Genomic DNA, 19,710 nt, shown 5'->3' on the forward strand with positions numbered 1-19,710 from the left:
TGGTGTCTGACATGGAAGCATAGATGAAGCAAAGATGCGGAACTGAATTCTTCCATGCAGAAAAAAGGCACACATTGACATTTGTTAATGCTTGTTGAACATTTATGGAGATCAAACAGTGGATGTGAGCATACTGAAGCAGTGGGTGGTCCATGTCAGCAGTGATGATAGCATTAGTGGGTCATCTCCACTGAAGATTATACAGCAAAAGTATTTGTGCTTACAGACATGATTCATTATTTTACTTTTACTGATTTGCTATAAGAGATTTTCAGATATCTTTTTGAATGAACAAAATCAGTATTTTATTCATATGGGACCATTTAAGATGTAAGCCACATGCTGTCTAACGTGTGATAGATTTTTACTCATTTTCTTAGTGGATATTGCATAAATCATGAATGTTAACCAACTTGTGTAGCAAACCTAAGATTAACAGAACATAAACAGATTTGTGCTATTAGACCAAGGCTTGTTGGATTTTGTGCAGAGATTTCTGTTGATTTCAAATGGCTTTTGAACATGTCTTATGAGTAGGTAGCATTTGGTATTTGCATAGAACAGAGGAAGTCATACAGCTTAAAAGTTTTCTGTTGACGATATGTTAAGTTCTGCTCATGAAATTGCCTTTCTGAAGAAAAAAAAAATATCAATATGTTCTGAGAAAGTATGCAGCTCCATACCTTATTTGAAGAGCTTGTTACTGGTGTAGATGACTACATATACAAGAAAAGTATGCTATATAATGCAGGAGTATGTACTGCTTCAACTCATGTTCTGATGGTGATTGCAAAGACAAATGTATGTACAGGCTTGTTATTTTCTGTGATTTCTGCCTGAATTTTGTTTGATTTGTTTTTCAGCAGAAGCTGTGTATTTGTTGGTAACTAAACTGATGGAGTACAGAGATCCCATTTGTATACCTTTCCATGGAGAGTTTTCATTAACTGTGTCCGTGAAGAAATGGCAGTTTTTTACTTGAACTATCTTTGTCATAATATTATATTATGCTATCTCTCTGGATTTTCAGTTGTACTGTTCCTAGATTAGAGATATCAATATTATATTTTATAATATAATACTTATAGGAAGTTTTGAGGAAAAAAATAACAAAAAAAATCATTCCTCTTGATTCTGGAGGAGTAGAGGAAGAAGAGTTGAAGCTCATGAGAATCATTGATCTATCTGCCATTACCCACATTCTCTGAAATTAATAATGCGTTTCTGAATTTCTGAATTTCATGGGATGTTTCTGGTGTATAAGCAAAAAGATTCAAACAACAATGAAATGTTGATGGGCAGCCATTAGCCAAACATCAGCTAGTGAGTTATTCCTGTATGGGATGTTCTCTTCACCCGTACTTCATAGGAGATGGTTCAGTGCAGTACTTACTTCAAGACAGCATTCATCAAGGCAGGGTATTGCTTCTCAGTCAGACACATAGCACTGATTTGCTGGTTGGATTCTTCCGAGCCAAATATATATTTATCAATAGAGTACTTATTGAAATCTCTGCCTGCTGCACTTTGTGTCATCTGCATGAAAGCAAAGGTAAGTTCTCCATACACATTGGAGTGAGGGGAAGTAGAACTTTCTGCAAATTATACACAGCTGGACAGATGAGCTGTGGTGCCCGAGGCTTTGAATTTGTATTAACACAGCCAGCAGTAGGTCTGCTACCCGAACTAGAATTGTTTGGTGTATGTAGTTTCCAATGTGCAGGTGGTGAACTGGGGCAGCAGATGATGCTGATCCACTGGCTTTGGCAGATTAAATATTAGCAATTGTCAAAACTGGATGTTAATCTTGGAGGTGGAGGAAATCTCTTCATGTGGGAGTTGGCATATTAATTTCATACTTATTGTGATAATAAACTTTGTTTAGTTGAAGAAGTTATAATGGACAGGTGAATTAGTTGCTTCCATCTAAACAGATTAACAATTAAGGAAATACTTTCTTTAATCTTACATTTACTATGTCTTTCTTTTTCTCAAGCCCTTGTATTTTGGTTTTTGAAGATAAATGCTTAGTGTTTGTATTAGTTTGATGTCATCTTTACATACAGATGACATTTCAAATATAGTGCTTTAGGAATTTGATGATGGAGGTCAGCTGGCACACATTTAATGAAGAGAGTGAATTAGAAGAGCCAGTAAGACTCTTTGCGTACTGAGCTGTGAAAGGTATGCTGCAGTGATTTGTCTGCCTGATCTGGTACAGAGGTTACTGAAATGCAGTGGGTTAATGGTGCAGTCATCTTTTAGACAAAAGTCTAAAAGCTAAGCAGTGAATGGAGAAATGATGTCTTAAGATGAGGAGATCTTTCTGTCGGTGCAAGATGAGGGAGGAATATTTATTGTATACTTGCCCTCCTTCCCCTCCCTGCCTCCATCCCTAGCTTGGTTTGTTGTTTGTCCTTCCCAGAATTCTCACAGCCTCAAGATGCCTTTCATAGTCAGAGAGAATAAACATGCAGTATGCTGGGGACAGATTATGAGTTTCAAAGGACGGTTAACATGGGTGATTGTCATATAAAAAGGAGATAATGAGAGAAGAGGGAATAGGATGAGATAAGAATGTAGTTGCATTTAGAGAAGTCTTAAAACAGGACACTCACGAAAGAAAGACTGAAAATGTAAGGATAGGAATGAGAGGAAAATGTAAGGATAGGAATGAGAGGAAGTAAAGATACTAGAACAGGGAAGGTAGAGTAGTGAGAGTCGTGAAAGTTCAAATACTGTATTCTGAAAAGCCTGCAGTAGCAGGATATGAATTGAGACAGACTTACAAGAGGAACTTATGTTTTTGAAGATGAAAGTTTGGCTTTTATCTGAGGACATGCAATACAGCAGAAATAGGTTTACTATATTGATAAGGGACAAAATGTGATTCTCAGTATCATCCTCACTTTGCATGGATATAGGATGAACTCTTGAAAGAAAATTATTTTTTTCTGAATAAACTCTGAAAATATTTTTGTTCAAGTAAAACACATTAAATATCACATAATTTTTTAATAAAGCCTTATACAGTGTTATCATCCTCAAGTACATTTCTTTTTAGGAACTTCTTGAGTTTATCTCATTTTTATCAACTAATAAATCTTTTTTTTCTGTTTCATTTCAAACACATTTTGCTGGTGTAGGTTTTTGTTTGTTTGCTTGTTTGTTTTTCCAACATGACAAGTGTGACTCTTAACCTGCATTTCCTAAGAGAAATTGCAGTGAAGTGTGTGCACAATGTGAAGAAATTTATTTTGGATTATATACAAACAAGCTTATAAATCTATGTGGGTTTTAATGGTTTTATCACTGGTATATGGGGGGAATTTTTTTCTTCATCTTACTCATGTGAATCAGTCAAAGATGTTAAGGTAATAGTTGATGAAGATTCTGCACATAAGTTGTTGTACCATTACCTTACACCTAAGTTATATTCCACAGTTACAAATATTCTCTTTGTTCACTTTTTCAAACAAAATAAATTGATGAACCTCTTCCAGTCCAAAATGTTCTCTTTTAAAATAGTAGATCTTTGGTGAGACATAAAGCAGCCAGAATAAATATGTTTTCCCACAGACTGTGCAGAGTACCAACCTTCATTTCATGTCCTTAATAAACAAGCTTCCCCTGTGCACATAATGTGACATAATGTGTATGAGAGACATTTTTCTTCACTTACTGTCAGCTGTGTATTTGAGAAGATCAGAAGTATGACTAAGATCTTATTATCACTGTTTTTACATTGTTTTATACTATTGTCTTTACTGGCACTGTGCCTGATATTTGAGTGTCTAGAAGTATTAATTTAGTGCTTAAAAAAAAACAGTCATGTTCCTGGATTTTTTCTCTTTTGCAGCTAACATCTATACAGCTAACATCTTATACAGCTAACATTTAATGAATTAATTTGCCAGGTACCTCTTTTCAACAAAGGGAACTTGTTCTCAGTAGAGCAGATTGTTTACCAGTGAGCCATATACGTTTGCCCTACTGAATGTGTGTGAAATGGTCCATCACAAATTCACATAACTGCATTAACCTTCATGACAGTATTACTTTGAAAAGTTAAGACAAGGATAGAAGTGAATGACAGGAAGTGGTGAGATAAAATTCTTTTCTACATTTTTCTCTATTAGATCATTATTCTTCTTAAATAGGAGGATTATGTTTTTCAGAATTTAAATTCAAGTGGGAATGTTTTAAATTCTAAACCCATGTTAACTTTTCTAGTATGTATTCAGATAAGTGGAACTTTCATTTACAGAAGGATGAAAAATGAAATGGAGGAGGAAAAAAAAATCTCCTACAACCTACTTTATTACCTTATACCAATTTCTTTCTCTGCTCTGACATGCACTAGGATTGATTATTTATAGTACATACTTTCTATGAATAAATAAGCACTGAATTTTATGTAAGAAGATAGCTCAGAAAGTAATTTGCTAGAAAAGACTGATAAAAAGTTTGGCAGAAGAAGAGCTCAGTTGAAGAGCAATATTTTGTCTTTATTTTCAGGAATGAACATTTTTAAGATACAGAAAAAATAAACAGGTTAGAAAGAAACAAGATGAAGAATATAGACTTTGTCTAGACTGTTAATGCTTTCCAGACTCCCTCATAAATCCTGAGGAATTTTCTTTTATTTGAGGGTGGGAGAGATGGGGAGAGGGAGAAAGATAGGAGCAAGTGAATTAACTCTTTGTATTTTCTATTTTATTTTTACTTGGCTTATGTTCTGTAACAAAGGAGATGGTTTTCAGATATCTAGACTGAAAAAAGTGAAAAGAAAAAAAAAAAAAACAACAACACAAAAATAAACACAGAAATACACACCATTCCTTCCTCAGAAATGCACAAAATTGCAGTTTTGTAGTGGGGAGGGGAGGCAGGGGAAGAGGGGATGTATCAGGCCAGGAAAAGCGGTGGCAATGGCAAGGGGTCCCTGAAGAGCTTTTTACCCTGGCAGGATCTTCTCTGTTGCAGCAAGTGCAAAAATGAAAATGAGGAGGATTCTTTTGCCATACTTACTTCTTAGCACTGCCTATTCTAAACCATGTGAAAAATTTAAGCAGTTGCTTCCTTTTTTGATGCTATTACTACCGATTAGAGTACAATAATCTGTAGGTTCAAGAGTTGCAAGATTTATTATTGGATAATAATTATTAATAATTTAAATGGCCATCATCTAATTTGCAGTGCACTACATTTTCATTTTCTCTGTTATAAACTGGAGTGTACAAACCAAAAGATAAGGAAAGATGAAGTTGGGAGGATAGGCAAAAGAGGCACAATTCTGACTCCAGCAGTAGCTGTTTTCCACAGTCATGAACCATAACAAAATTAATTTGTGGCTGCAAGACTGTGAGGTGAGAAACATGATACCTAGAACGTGGGAATAGCAAGAGAAAAATAATGCTGTGCAGGCTCTGGAAAACAGAGTGGCCTCAGTGGCTTAGAGGAAGCTTACAGATCTGCAAATTGCAAGCTATTCATATTGCTGAGTGCTAAGGTACATGAGGCAAAATATGTCATGACTGTATTCAAGAATCAAAACATCCTGTTAGACCACGTAAGACTAAAATCAGAGATCAGGGAAACAAACAAACAAACAAACAAACAAAATCTGTGGAGGGAATTCATTAAGTTTACTCCAGAGAGTGGCACAGCATAATTATTCATATAATTAGAACCCATCCTTGTTTTTTCATTGTTTTAAAATGACTGGCAATTTTGTGTTCCCTTACAACTTTTAGTGTTTCATAATGTACCCTTAGGAAGGAAGGGATTCCTCTCTTCCTAAGACAATATTTAGCATTTATATGCACTCTGATTTTTTAAATCATCACAGAATTGCCCAATACCCACATTGCCCAACGCCTCAAGGTATTCCAAAATACAGAATTTAGCCACAGGCAGTAACAACACATACAGGGATTGCTGTCAGATCTTGGTACTATTCCCAGAAATGCTCTGTTCCGAAGGCTGTACTTTGAGGAATGATGTTGTAGGTTCAGATGGCTAAATTCGTTAAGATACTAAGGTAGCACAGCAGGGAGTACAGTTATCCTTGATGCTCTTGGCTTTTATAATGGCAAAAAACAGCAATGCCTACAGAATTTCTGGAGCTGGAGACCATCTGAATCAGTGTCCCAAACTAAGCCCAGTGGTAGCAGAGATTTTTTTGTTCGTTTGTTTGATGGTTGATTTTTTTTTTTTTATTTTATTTTTCCTCTCACATCTTTAAGCCTGGTTTTTGTTTCTTTTCAAGAAAAGGCTATACGTTGAAGGAAAGTAGATGTTTCTTAACAGTCCAAGTAACTACTCTCAGATCATGAGATGGGTTGTCCCATGTCTGGACACATCAGACTACTTACTATTAGAGGTTGGCAGTTAGGAACCGAGGAAGCTGAGAAATGACTGTTGTATAGATAGTGAACTTTTCTGTCATGAAGACAAAAAAAATAAAAAAATAAAAAAATAAAAAATCCACCAACCAACCAAATTTTTAAAAAAACGTCCTCTCCCCAGCAATTTCTTTTACCGTATGCCTCGCTCAGTGATTAATAGTGGATGAAAGATTCCAGCAGGGCTTTCACAGCATTTCCCATTGTGAACTGTATAAGTGTTTAGTATCTCCGAAGTAATAAGAGTGTCTTAACTTCCATGAAATACATACTGAATATATTGCACAAACTAGGAGAGCTAGGAAGAAATATATTTTTAGGTCCATATATTAAGTCTAATAGTTGTTATCCTTCCTCCAGAATAGATACTACTCAGCAGATTAAACCCCCAGTAGGATCATTAAGAGTATATTCAGTAATATTCTTCTAAAATGTTTACAGAAAGATCTTGCTTGGTTCTCCGTATGGAGTGCTTCATCTCCCCTACCACAGAGGTCTCCTTTCAAAGCTGTAGACAGCTGTGTTGAAACTAGCTAGTCTTAGACTCTCAATGCAGATTTTTTGGAGAAGAGAACAAGAAAGAACACTTGTTATCAATGTTTATAAGTAATGCTTTGTTAAGATGAATTCTATTCTGTGGACCATTGGCATTGTTTAAAAGATTATATGTGGTTGGCATAGCTTCTCTAAGGCCTTGCCTGAGATACTCATGTTATTTCTGGTATTACGGTTGTGGCAGAAACACCTTACATTCTTTCTATATCATTATTTCTGTTTATGTAAAATTACAAGTCTCCTTTTAACATAGTAGACTACTGTTTTCATGGCAATAGTTTTTGGTATTTGACCATCTGTGTCATTTTCAAACACAATTTTCCTTATGAAGGTGTGGGATTTCTGGATGATAATATGCTTGAGCACCACTGATAGGCCGGGGTCTATCCTTAATGTAAGATTGTTGCTTCACATTAGAGGCTTGTATGATCAGGCTATTGGTCCTTTTGAACTTTTGGTGGCTAGCATGACTTTCACACACTGTGATGTGTATTGTTAGTGGTATCAAGAAGCCTAATTCTTCTATCTAAATTTTTCATTCAGTGGTTTTAGTTGCACGTGAAAGATACAATCTACTTAGTTATGTTGGATACAGTAAAAGTTTTTGATGTGTTTGTTATCTACCAGTGCATTCTTTGTGAGACATACTGCTGAAAATATGATTTCGCATAGTGTCTTCTATTATTCTGAATTTTAAAGATGATTTTATTATTATTTTTTTTAATAGCATCTTTTGGAAATAGTTACGGTGTTTATGTTTTATGATGGCTGAGGCTTAAGAACTTCAACTTTCACCTCTTAGTCATTTACAATTTTTGCTAAACAGAAAACAGTGGAAGTGACTGTGTATTTTGGAAATGGCTAAATGCAGTGTTGAACACTTGAAGGACTAAGTTCATAGTAGAGTTGCTGGAAATATCAGAAGGAAAATAACCATGTGAGTTTCCTGTTTAAATACATTACACTTCAGGCACAAAGTTTGATCTTTCAAAAGCAATAACAAAGCCAGTACTTTCCATTTTGAGGCAATCCTGAATGTTTTAAACCCCAAACTTCTTTTAGTATTATGTATTAATTGCAGTAAGAAATTTTGGAAGCAGAAGACAAACTTCATTATATATAATCATAGTTGAGCATGAATATTTCAATTCTATAACTCTAATTGATGATAAATACTTCCATTCTGTTTTAAATTTTTGCAAACAGTACCAATCAATTGTAGCTAAAATAGTGCTTTTGCAACACAGGTCTCTAAATTTGGTGAGAACAATTAATATTTCTCACATGAAAAGGTCTAAAGACATTTAGTTATATGTATTTTTTTAAATTTAAACACACTAGAAAATTATTTTTCAAACAAAAACTCTTCAAATTATAAACAAGATCATATATATACTTCAGAACTTTTTTGTTTAGTGTTTTATTACCAAACAAAATATTGAATGTGTCTACGTGATAATCTTCAATTGCTTTTATGAATAGTGTTGTGGGTTGTTGGTTTGTTTTTTTTTTTTTCCTTTGTTTTCATGAAAGCAGTGATTTTTAAAAAATAAATTTGAAATAAATACAAACTGAAATTCTGAAGAAAAAAAAAAAGCAACTGTCTGTGGTGGTTCATTTTCTGCGAACATCTGTCATTTGAATGCTGGCTAGGGAGGTTTGTTTTTGTGGGCATACATTCTAGTTAGGTTTTTGAGTGAAACAGTAAGCAGAATTTCTTTGTGCATAGATAATTAGATAGCGACAATTTGTATTTGCATGTTTGAAAGTGGTTACATAACAAGAATCTCATTCAAAGGAAGAAGATCTGTGTTCTCTCTAGATATAGTTTTTTTTTTCAGTATCTAAACTTCACTTGCAACTTCAGAGAACATTCGCAAAAAAATATTAGGCCTTTCCCAAAATAATGCAGTTAGGAGCAGCATTAACAGAAACATTACCAGGAATAACAAAAAATATTTCCCCTTTACATCCCATGCTATACTGAGCAGGATTTGTTATTGAATTATTATCAGCTAATGATTGCAAAGACATTTGCCACTTTTTTATATGTGGGTCTCAATTGCACCTTAAGTAGATTAATAGAATAAAATAAGTACTGCAAACTGGAGTGCTTTTCTGTTTGTAATGTAGATTATATATTAATGGAATATCCACAGTATTTTTAAAAACTTTAAATGGTTAACTGCATGCAGAATATCTTTGTTGACATACTTAACTATAGTGAAAGAGCTTTCCATAAGTAAGCAGTTAATTTTGAAGCATAACACATAGCATTCATGGTTTTCAGTGATTGAAAAATACAAGGGTTTTATTGCTGCTGCGGTTTGATACCAGTACTGTATTCGATTTTCAGAGTTTTTGAAATCAGGCCGTTTAGCTGTCTGATGTAAACTCACTTTATTATTAAGCTTCATATTAATATTGATTGCGTGTATATGTTTACTAGAGTAGACTCATATACTCATATACATAACTAGACTCAGTATACTTACCAGCACTACATAATTACTACTGTTCAGCCCTGTGGGTATTGAGCACTTTGATCTAACAGAAAGTCCTCTGACATTCAGCTTCTGTGACCTGAAGTATTGTCTTTGCAAAGTACTACAATATAATATGTGAAATACCAGCTTGTTCAGAGTTCTCATGGTTTCTCTATATAACTCATAGGGTTTATCGTTAATTCTCACAGCTTCTTGAGGTAAAATATGTCTTATGTTTTGCTTCTCTGTGAGACACTTCTAAAATATGTTTATCTTTAATATTATATTTGAAAATTTTTATTAGTTATTATTGTCAAAGCTATGTTCTTAGGTACAAACTGTAATTTTTCAGTAGCAACAACCACTTTGTACATTTACCTATGTCCTGTCAGAATTTCCTCCCAAAATCATGTGGTCAGTACAAGGCTACAGCCTCATTTGAGCCAGCAGTTATGAGATATGGATACTTAGATCTTCTGCTGATCTTGTAAGAAATTTTATCGATTTCAGAGGCCTTTAGATCAATCACTTAAGGCAACTCTGGTCTTTCTTCGACTTTTGGAACTAAAGTAATAAAAGGTCAACGTATTCATAACTTAGTCTTGAATATCTCTGTTCTTCCAAGTAACAGTTGGGCAGGGAAGACAGATAATTGTAAAGAGGGTGGGGATACTGGACCCAGGACAATCATAAATTTGTTTTGGTTATAACCTGTAATCAACAACATAATATATGACTTATTGCAGGCATTGACAGCAATGAGCAAGCCAGTCCTTCTTTGCAGGGCTGCTCTCAGTGAGTTCTTCTCCCACTCTGCATACATAACTGGGATTGCCCTGACCCGAGTACAACACCTTGCCCTTGGACATGTTGAACCTCATTAGATTCTTATAGGTTCTGTTACCAAGCCTGTCAAGGTCTGTTCAGTGTCATCCCTTCCTTCTATCATATCAACTGCATCACTCAGTTTGATGTCATCAGCAGACTTTCTGAAAGTGTACTCAGTCCCACTGTGTAGATTGTTGATTGAAAGTGGTTAAAGTGCACTGGTCCTATCCAGACAGTTCCTTATCCATGGAATAGTCCACCCTTCTGACAGAATCTTGTGGAATTTGTAGGTACTAGTCTCAAAACACTTAAACAACCCAGGCTCTGTGGTGGGGTAGGGGCTCTGATTAGCAGGCATGTCCATACAGGGGCTGTATGCAGTGCTGTCTAGCTTGCAATGCAGCCTGCCTTTTATCCCTGCCATCTCTTCGTCATGGAGTGGCCCCAGGCATGCACCCATCACTCAGCAACACCCAAACTGTCAGTGCACTATTAATACTGTGTAGAGTGAAACCAGGGCACAGGGAGGGCAGTGCTGTGCAGTGCTGACTCAAGTGATGGCAAATAATTTGTATGCATTTTGATACATTGGCTGAACACAGTGCTCTGAGCAGTGAAGAATGTGCAGCCGTTCTCTGATATGATAAAGGAGTTTGAGAACAGGTTTTAAGATTGCAAAAAAAATTTGTCAACTTATGTCTGTGACACCATTTTCAGTTGATATAAATACATGACCTGTAAATTTTCAAATGGAACGTACAGAGTTGCAATCAGATATCCAATTCAAAAATCTGATCATGTTTCTTTACCAGACTTCCATAATCCCTCCCTTACTAGTGAAATATATCCTTCACTTCATAACCACAAGTTATTCATGTCATTGCATTTTGGTAGTACATACACTTGAGAATAATTGTCAAGGATGAAGTACAGAAAGAGTAAAATTTCATCAAAACTCTTCAATGAACACCTTGACAGCTCACTAAGAGCTGCAACCACTGTCATCAAACTAGAGTGTTACATTCATTTCACAAAAACAGTCACATATCCCATTTGTTTTATGCTTTTTTCCTCTTCAGTACTGCATGTGTAGGGACAAGTGGAAATAAGGTTGAAGCACTCAAAGATTCCTGAATCTTCTAAAACACTGAACCACACAAACATGAGAAAGTTGCCAGCTCAAAGGTGGTCTCTGACCAACTACACTATATAAAAGTGATTGTGTGGAAACCTAATTTGATTTCAAATCTGGTCCATAATGCCAGTTTAGTGTCTTGTCCCACTTGGTAGGCTGTGAGGGACGTGTGCCCTTTTTCCTTTAGTGAGGGATTTCTCAGATCTGCAGAGTCATGCAGTGATGAGGCCACTGTGACTTAGTTACTTTAATGACTCAGGATCTGTCATAAGGTTAAACAATCAAATAATTTATTCAGTTTACTTTACTTTTTCCTCAGTATTCTACAATAATAAGAGATACATGAAATCACAAATTTGACAAATATGATAGCAGTAAAAACCACGCTAAACAGCAAAACTGGGCAAATTCAGTAATAGTGAGAATCATACTTAAGGATTGGTGTATCTAATTGGTACAATCTTGGAATAGAGTACAGAAAGAAATAGGGAGGTAGATAGGAAAATGAAGAAATGGAGAAAGAATTAGATAGATATAAATCTATCCTAGGATCAGATGATGGGGTCTTCAGTTCTACAGTCTGAGGGTGTTCAATCCTTATGTTCAATCAAACATAAGGTAAATATGCACATTCATCTTTATATAGAATGGCCTATCTGACGGAGGCTGCACTGCAGGTCTGTTCCCAGTGACAGAAAATTTCATCTCGTCTGCTCCTTCTTTATTTGCTCCTAGAGATCAGAGAAAGAGATTTGTCATATTCCAGTCAAGACAAGATCCCTTTTCTCCTTGTCCACTTATTCACTGCCACAGGTTTTTTTTTGTAAAGCTTGTTTCTAGCCATTCAGCACTCAGCATGTGTTGATGTCTGGGGTATTTCCTCCCCAGGTACAGAACTCTGCACTAACCTTTTTGAACTTAATGAGGTTCCTGATGGCTAATTTCTTTAGCCCACTGACATCCTTCTGGATATCAGCACAATCCTCTGCTATATTAGACGCTCCTCCCAGCTTTGTGTCATGAAATCTGTTGAGGGTACACACTGACCCATCATCCAGGTCATTAATGATGACGTTGAACAAGATTAGACCTAGTACTGACCCTTGGGATACAATGCTAGTTACTGTCTTCTGGAAGATTGTGTGCCAGCACCAGTCTTACTGGTTTAGACATTCATCCAGATTTCCATCCATTTCATTGTCTGCGTATCCAGCCCATACTTCATCAGTTTCTCTGAAAAGGTCATATAGGAGACAGTTCTGGAAACTTTATTGAAGTAGACAATATCCATTGCTCTTCCCTTGAATACCAAGCCAGTCCTTTCATCACAGAAGTTTATCATATTGGTCAATTATGACTTATGCATGAGTCTATGCTGTCTGATCATGACTGTCTTCTTGTCCTCCATGTGCTGGAAATGATTTCCAGGATTATCTGCTCCATCAGGTAAATTTTGGATTAAGAAAGAATATCTAGATGAATCTATTTAATCAATACTTGAATGCTGTCTGCCACAGTGGCCTTTTTAAAATTCTTCCAAGATGATCCTTTTGGATTGCTTTTGTATTTTGAGTTTGTTGTGCTCTTCTCTCCCAACACTCTCTTAAGCTGTCTTTGTGATAACATTGTTCATTCTTTTCCATAAATCATTTTGAGAAAAAGAAGAGTGAAAAAGCGCATTCCCTATTGTCTAAATGATGTGGATTTTAGTTGCTTCCTCTCAACAAATAGAAAAGCTATTTAAAAAAAGGCAAATGGAACCACATGTATTACATTTTATAGCATGCTATCAATGCTAAGTCTCAACCAGTCTAAACAGCTTTATGTAACTTACCTGCTGGTTTTTATGTAGGACTGTGAAGGATGTGTTTATGTCAACCCTTATCTTATGGTGGTAATCCCTACTCCAGTAAAAACTACTTAGAACAAATAAATTTTTAAATACCTTTTGAAGAAGGGGCATGGGATAGAGGAGGGAAAATGTCAAAGTAAATGATAGGGAATTATGTCAAAGGCTGTGATATAGTGATGACCACCTCTATATATTTCTTGCAGTTTTGCAAATTCATTTTCATCTGTTTATGTAGATGTTATCATTCTTTCTTCATCACCTTGGCTCCAAGCTGAATTTGTGGAATGAAAAGTGACTGTCTGCTTCAAAATGTCATTAATTTAAACGGTTACTGTAGATGTCCTGAATTAAGGCAACTGATTTGCAGTGAAATATCTGAGGATGCATGTTGGCATTGCTTTCTCACCCAGATGTGTGGGTTTAGTAATCTTCAGCTGAAAGTCAATGGTAAATGCTGTTTCTGCTCTAAGCCATCATTAAATGTTGAATAGGACTTACCTGCATTTAGAAGCAGCTTCTGAAGTCATGCCAGTGTTCCTTTACTTCAACCAGCTAATTTTAATACTGTATTATGCTGTGTCTCACTTATCTCTATAGTTTGCTTAAGATTTCATGACTAAATTCTTGCTCATATTTGCAAAATATCAGTCTATATGGCTATGCTTATAACTTGCAGGATACCAAGAGTAATGGAATAATAATGCATACATTTTAGGTGGAAGTTTACAGAATTGTTAAATAACATATGAAAATTAATAGTACTTTAAAGGCAAAAGCCTTGATACTCTTCTGCATTTAATCTTGGATAGTCCATTATCCCTGTACAGTCTGAACCAAATATGGTTATAGGACTGTGGTGGATTAGCTTTGGCTGACAACCAAACACCCATCCCAGTTAATTTCCCACAAATTGAATCTGTTTTGCCTGTGATGGTAATTGGTAATCAATCTCCCTGTCTTTATTTCAATCCACAAGTTTTTTCATCCTATTTTCTCTCTCTCTCAGTGAAGAAGGGGAATGAGTGAGCAGATGAGTGGGAAATTGGCTGCTGGCCAGAGCTAACCCTCCACAAAGGTTTTCTATTTACTATGTTATATATAAAGCAGGAAATAACCTTTCAAAATCAATGGGAACACTTGGACTTGGAAAGCAATTTTTATTGTATTTCATTTTTGATTCCTTGTTTTTAATATACAATCTTGTGTTATAATCTCAGTTAGGTAATCTCAAGGGTTGCAAAGAAAATTAATACCACTCATTTCATCAGCTGATGCACTTAAAAACAAACAAACAAACAAATAAACAAACAAAAAACAAACCAAGGTTTTGAATGCAGAAGATGGTTCCCTAAGTGACTAAATCCAAAGCCACAAATGGTACACTAGAGAGGCATGGTTAACAACAGCTGTTCTAAAGAAATGCGGATAAGAACACTTTCACAATATAAGAAATGTATCAGATATACCAAGTGAGAGGTAATACTTCTGTTACAGAAAGAGGTGCTAAGGAGGTGGCTCAGTCATGTCAAAAGTACCGAAGATACATTATTACAATACATAATAAAGTGAAGACCTTTCTTGGGAAGAGATGGAGACAACAGTAAAACTCATGTTGCTGTGGAGTCTGTAATTTTGAGAAGCTGTTGGAGTACTGGCCTAAGTAATCCAGTGTTAGGTTTATCCTGGAGATTTTACTAAGTTTGAGTATAGAAGCAAAGAAAGTTTCAGTAACAGAAGAATGCTATAAAACAACCCAGTGTTAAGTAGCTTTTTCCATTCTTGACTGATAGTGTGAATTCATTCTGCTACAGTGTTTGAGTTGTATTTTTTTGTTTGTTTGTTTGTTTGTTTGTTTAAACTACATAGTTTCCATGGAGTTGGCTGGGGGAAAATGTATCAAAGGTTTAGGATTGGCAGATTTTGATCATTCTGTTATGGGAAATGATGTCTGTCTTAAGAGGGATGTGCTCTGCATTTGTTTCACAACATGGGTCTAGTTAAATTTGATATTTTTTTATATGTGATCATTTTACTTGCAGTTGTGAATTGGATCTGATTGTGTCATAGCATCATAGAGGCTGGTGGCTCTTTGAGACCTGGAGGCCAGGAGCACTAGAGGCTCCCCATGGGGGCTCAGGAGCCTTAGCAGCCTGTTCCATCCCACTGCCCCACCAGCAGACTCAGTGGGGAGGGAACTGGCCTCAGGACCAAGCACATCCCTGGGGACCAGGGATGGGCCAGTGGGTGAGTCCATGTTGGGGCAGGACAGGGCTCTTGGGAGCTGGTGGCCGCAAACAGGTGTCAGGGCTTGGAGGGCTGTCAAGGGACTGTAGGTAGGGGCTGACGGTTTGCTTGGGGACATGACAGGGCAAAAGATTTTCTTCAAACATTTGTTTGAAACATGCAGTATAGGTAGGATGGATGCTATAATTTGGTTTAATAAAATTTTAATTTCATAGTGTAAACGTTTTGAAAGCTCAGTTTTTTGCTAAGGAAATCTTAGAAGTTTTAGAGATATTTTTGCTAGTCAACACTCTGCTTTGTATCATTTTCTGGAAAGCATAGGCTGTGGTGTCTCACTTAAGAGTCTGCAGCCAGCTTGTCAAGATTGAACTGGAGTACCTCAATTTTCCTTAGTTGGCCTCACTATGCATGCTCTGCTTGCTGAGAAAATGTTTAGATAGTATAGGAATGAAAATTTATGCAGCTAGATTGGAAAAAAAACAGGTGCTGGAGTTCTGGATTCAGTCTGTTTGCTGTGTTTAAATTTCTCTTACCTTACACTACATGTTTTTGGGAGCAAGAAGGAAAAATAGCTCTGTTGCTTATAACTATACTGTTCAATGATTGAAAATCATTATTTCTGATACATAGGAAAATTTGTGCAGGGGTGAAAAAAAAAAAAAAATCATTTATGAGAAGATTTTCATGTATAAATTTTAATTGAATGAATTTTCATTCATTACAGTCTTTCTAGCTATGAACATTTGAAGGAAGAGAATTTCTTTGTGAATTACCTAGGTTCTTAAAAAAAAAAAAAATCATAAGGGAGAAAGGCAGATACATTTATCAGAGCTTGCTTATGCACAGAGAGGCATACATGATTTAATAAAGGGTAATTGCTTTACCAGTAATAACTTGGAAGTGACACAAATAGTCAACATTACTTTGAGCATAGCAAGAGCCTTACTGTAATAGCTGTTTAAGTGCCTTTCAGCACATTTCTTGCTGTTACTTTCAGAAAACAGAAATGATATTAAAAGGCCCAAGGAGACTTAACTATGCTTGAAGTGAGGACTGAATAGATGATTTGAACTCTGTGCCAATGGGTGGATTATTCTGTCTTCTGTTCATCTGGTTCTCTATCTACTATCTCTGAAAGCTGTACCTTGACAGGCTTGAGGGTTATTATGTGGAGCTCTTGCTGTTTCAACTGATCTTTAATTTTCAGTATGTCTCAGCATGATCTTGAAGCTCTTTTTGGATTCTATTCCTTCCACTTTTGGCTTGTCCTTAATCTTTTTTTTCCCCTAGATTTCTCTTTTCCCCTCCCTTTCTCCTGTCTTTCTCCTTTAGTTGTATCTTGTCCTCCTTTTCCTCCTCCTCCTTAATCTCAAGCTTGGCTTTTCTTTTCTCCTTGACATGGGATCAAGCTTTTCTTTTGACACAGGACTGGCACTCTCCCTTCTCTTTGACCTTAGACTTAGCCTTTATTATGTCTTTTTTTTTTTTTTTTTTTTTTTTTTAATATTTTATGTTCTTTGCTGGCATTGCTACTTTCTGTCTTGGAGTTCCTCAAAGGGGATTTGTCACTTCATATACCATTCAGAATTTCTTAACATAGCTGCATAAGAAATCACACTCTTTTGCATTATTGGCAATTCTGCTATGTGTATTACTGTCCTGAGCTCAGGCTTCATGAGTTTGATTCTTCCTGACTTGAAGTAGCAGTTTGCAAATTCTTCAGAAGGCTGATTCTTGTTGTTGGTTTTGTGTTCTTTTTTTGTTTTGTTTTGTTTTTGCTTTAGAATTCAGACTCTGTCTAGCATCATTATTTCCAGCCTGCATTTCATTTATTTATTTATCTACCTATCTATCTATTTGTTAATTGGAGAGTGGGAGTTGGTTCGGGTTTTTGTTTTGTTTTGTTCTGCTGGTTTTTTTTTTTTCCTGCCTCTCAGTGTTTTTTTCTGTTTCCTTTCATTATTCTTTGTAACTGCAGTATTAATTAATAGGCTTGTCTACTGCCATGTTAAGCTGATATTCTCATCCTTTAAGCTGGGAGATTTTCATTTGTTAATGTTGCAAAAATCTTCAAATTTCGTAATGAAACATGTATTACATTGTACTCAGACATTTACCTTATTCTTCTGGTTAGGATTTTTTAATCTGTTTTATCATGTATTATATCTTCATTTTGATGCAGGTAGCTCTTGGCAAGTCAAATGTAATTCACGTAAGAAATGTATTTTTATTTTTCCAGTCTTATTAGAAAAGATTAGTACCTAAATACTTTTGAAGACAAGATTTTTCAAGAAATGTCAGTTTTATTTTGAAAAAAGGTACCTCTGCAAATTCACCTCACTTGTTCCTAGGTGACATTGTGCTTTATAAAGAGCTTCATTCTTCCTTTCTGGAAAGCATCCTGTGGTGATGGCCTCATCCTTTCAGTTTCTGTGGTATTGTGGTTGGTAGCAGCCTTTTTTCTCTGAAGAGCAGACTCTGATTGTCATGTATGTTAGGCTGTTCTACTTACTCTCTCTGTTCATCTCTGGTCTCTGCTTGGGTTTATCCTGATCTTGCAGATCTTGCACAGATTCATATATTCCTATTCTTTCTTTTTCTTGTAGCTTATCGCTGAAGCCACCCACCTGTTCTGTGGGATATTCTAGTTGCTTGTGGCTGAGGATTCAGTCCTTCACCTCTGACTTCAGAGGAGTGTCAGTCTTTTTCTGCTTTATTTGAGTATACTACCACAAGGAGATCCTTATGGGACAGGCAGAAATCAAGACCAGAGGCACAGGTATGTTCAAAAGTGTAACAATTTAAAGAAGGAGATGAAGCAGAAGAACGTGAGAAAATTATGATGTTAGAGAGAAAGGAAGAAAAAAGCAGCATGAGTTCTACTATATCTTTCTGATCTGCTTGAAGACAAGGAATACAGCTGGGAATATTATCATTTAGGGAGACTGTGTAGATGAGAGATTTCCTGTCTTTTTCTGATGTGTTACTATTCATTAATGTTGAAAAAACAGCTCCCTCCAGGAGGTTTTTCTTGTTGGCTGAATTTCTCTCTCTCTGGTCAGAGAGAGAATTTCTGCACATTTAGCAAGGTAAAAGATCCATTTCATAGCCTTTTCACTACTTGATACTTACATTTGTTTTAAGTGAAAGCAGTGATTTACTATCGCTCATTGCTTAGATATCTGTAAGTCAACACTACCCCATTATATGCAAAAAGTGGATGGTTTGATTCATTGCTGAAAGCCCACATTCTTTGACTGGTCTTCTACCATTTGGGATGCCTATTTTCCGTACTAATATATAAAATAGATTAAAATGTGTAATCATTGTAATGATTACATTGTAATGATTTTAAAGATTAATTCAGTGCTGCTAAGACTCTATTTATAATGCTATATTTTGTCATGTTATGAACCTAACTGCTCCTACAAGAGTTACCATAGTCCAGCCATAATGATGAGTAGAACTGAGCATCACAGAACAAATAAATAATCCTATTTTGTAACTGGATATTGTGAAGAGCTATCAGATGTTTTGGGGATGTCTAGAGAGAATGGGCAATCATGTCAAAAAGAAAAACAAAAAAGCAAGCCCTACATAAAAAAACAACACTTTTTTTTTTTTTTTCATGAGATAGAGCTTTTATTTCTCAAGTATTTAGTTAGATAACTGAAAATATACTGACAGAACATCAATTTTAGTTGTTGAGTTTATTTTTTGAGTTGTGCTTCTTGCATTACTTATAAAATCAGTTAATGTTAATATCATCCTAGGAAATGAACCAAATGATTAAGCTTAAATTGACTAACTTTAAAACTAGGATGATTATAGTGCCATCAGATTTTATTTACCTACAGTCTCTGCACTGACTGATGACCAAAAAAAAAAAAAGTAAGATTGAAGTAAGAATTGTTACAAATACAGAGAAGAATGTCACTTTAAAAAGAAAATATGTATTGAAGACTTCTATGTTTTATCTTACAACTCGACTACTAGTCTTCTGACATGTGTGTATATACTTCCACAAGAGCATAGTGGTAGAAAAGAAATGCAATATTTGCAGTTCTCTTTTAAAGAGCAGTTGCCTATTAGGGAGATAAGTTATAAATAAGAGGCATAATCTACATGAGCAGTGAAATCTCCAATAAAAATGACACTGTCATATGAGTAGATTTAAGACATTCTCATAGCTTGGAATAAAGA

The 19,710-nt window shown here is 35.7% G+C and overlaps 1 protein-coding gene across 6 annotated transcripts in view; it reads left to right on the forward strand.

The window, feature by feature from the left end:
* The window catches only part of NLGN4X (neuroligin 4 X-linked), a 167,665-nt gene that overhangs the window by 6,852 nt on the left and 141,103 nt on the right, over positions 1–19,710 (forward strand). For 3 of the 6 annotated variants that reach the window (XM_090126016.1, XM_031596129.2, XM_090126026.1), the window contains exon 2: positions 18,114–18,286. The exons of the other annotated variants lie outside the window; for them this stretch is intronic. The gene's annotated coding sequence lies outside the window, so the exon portion shown is untranslated. The remainder of the gene's footprint in view (positions 1–18,113; positions 18,287–19,710) is intronic. 6 annotated transcript variants of the gene reach the window in all.

This window comes from Phasianus colchicus, chromosome 1, assembly GCF_987193195.1.
Source record: "Phasianus colchicus chromosome 1, bPhaCol1.hap1.1, whole genome shotgun sequence".
NCBI classification, from domain to species: Eukaryota; Metazoa; Chordata; class Aves; order Galliformes; family Phasianidae; genus Phasianus; species Phasianus colchicus.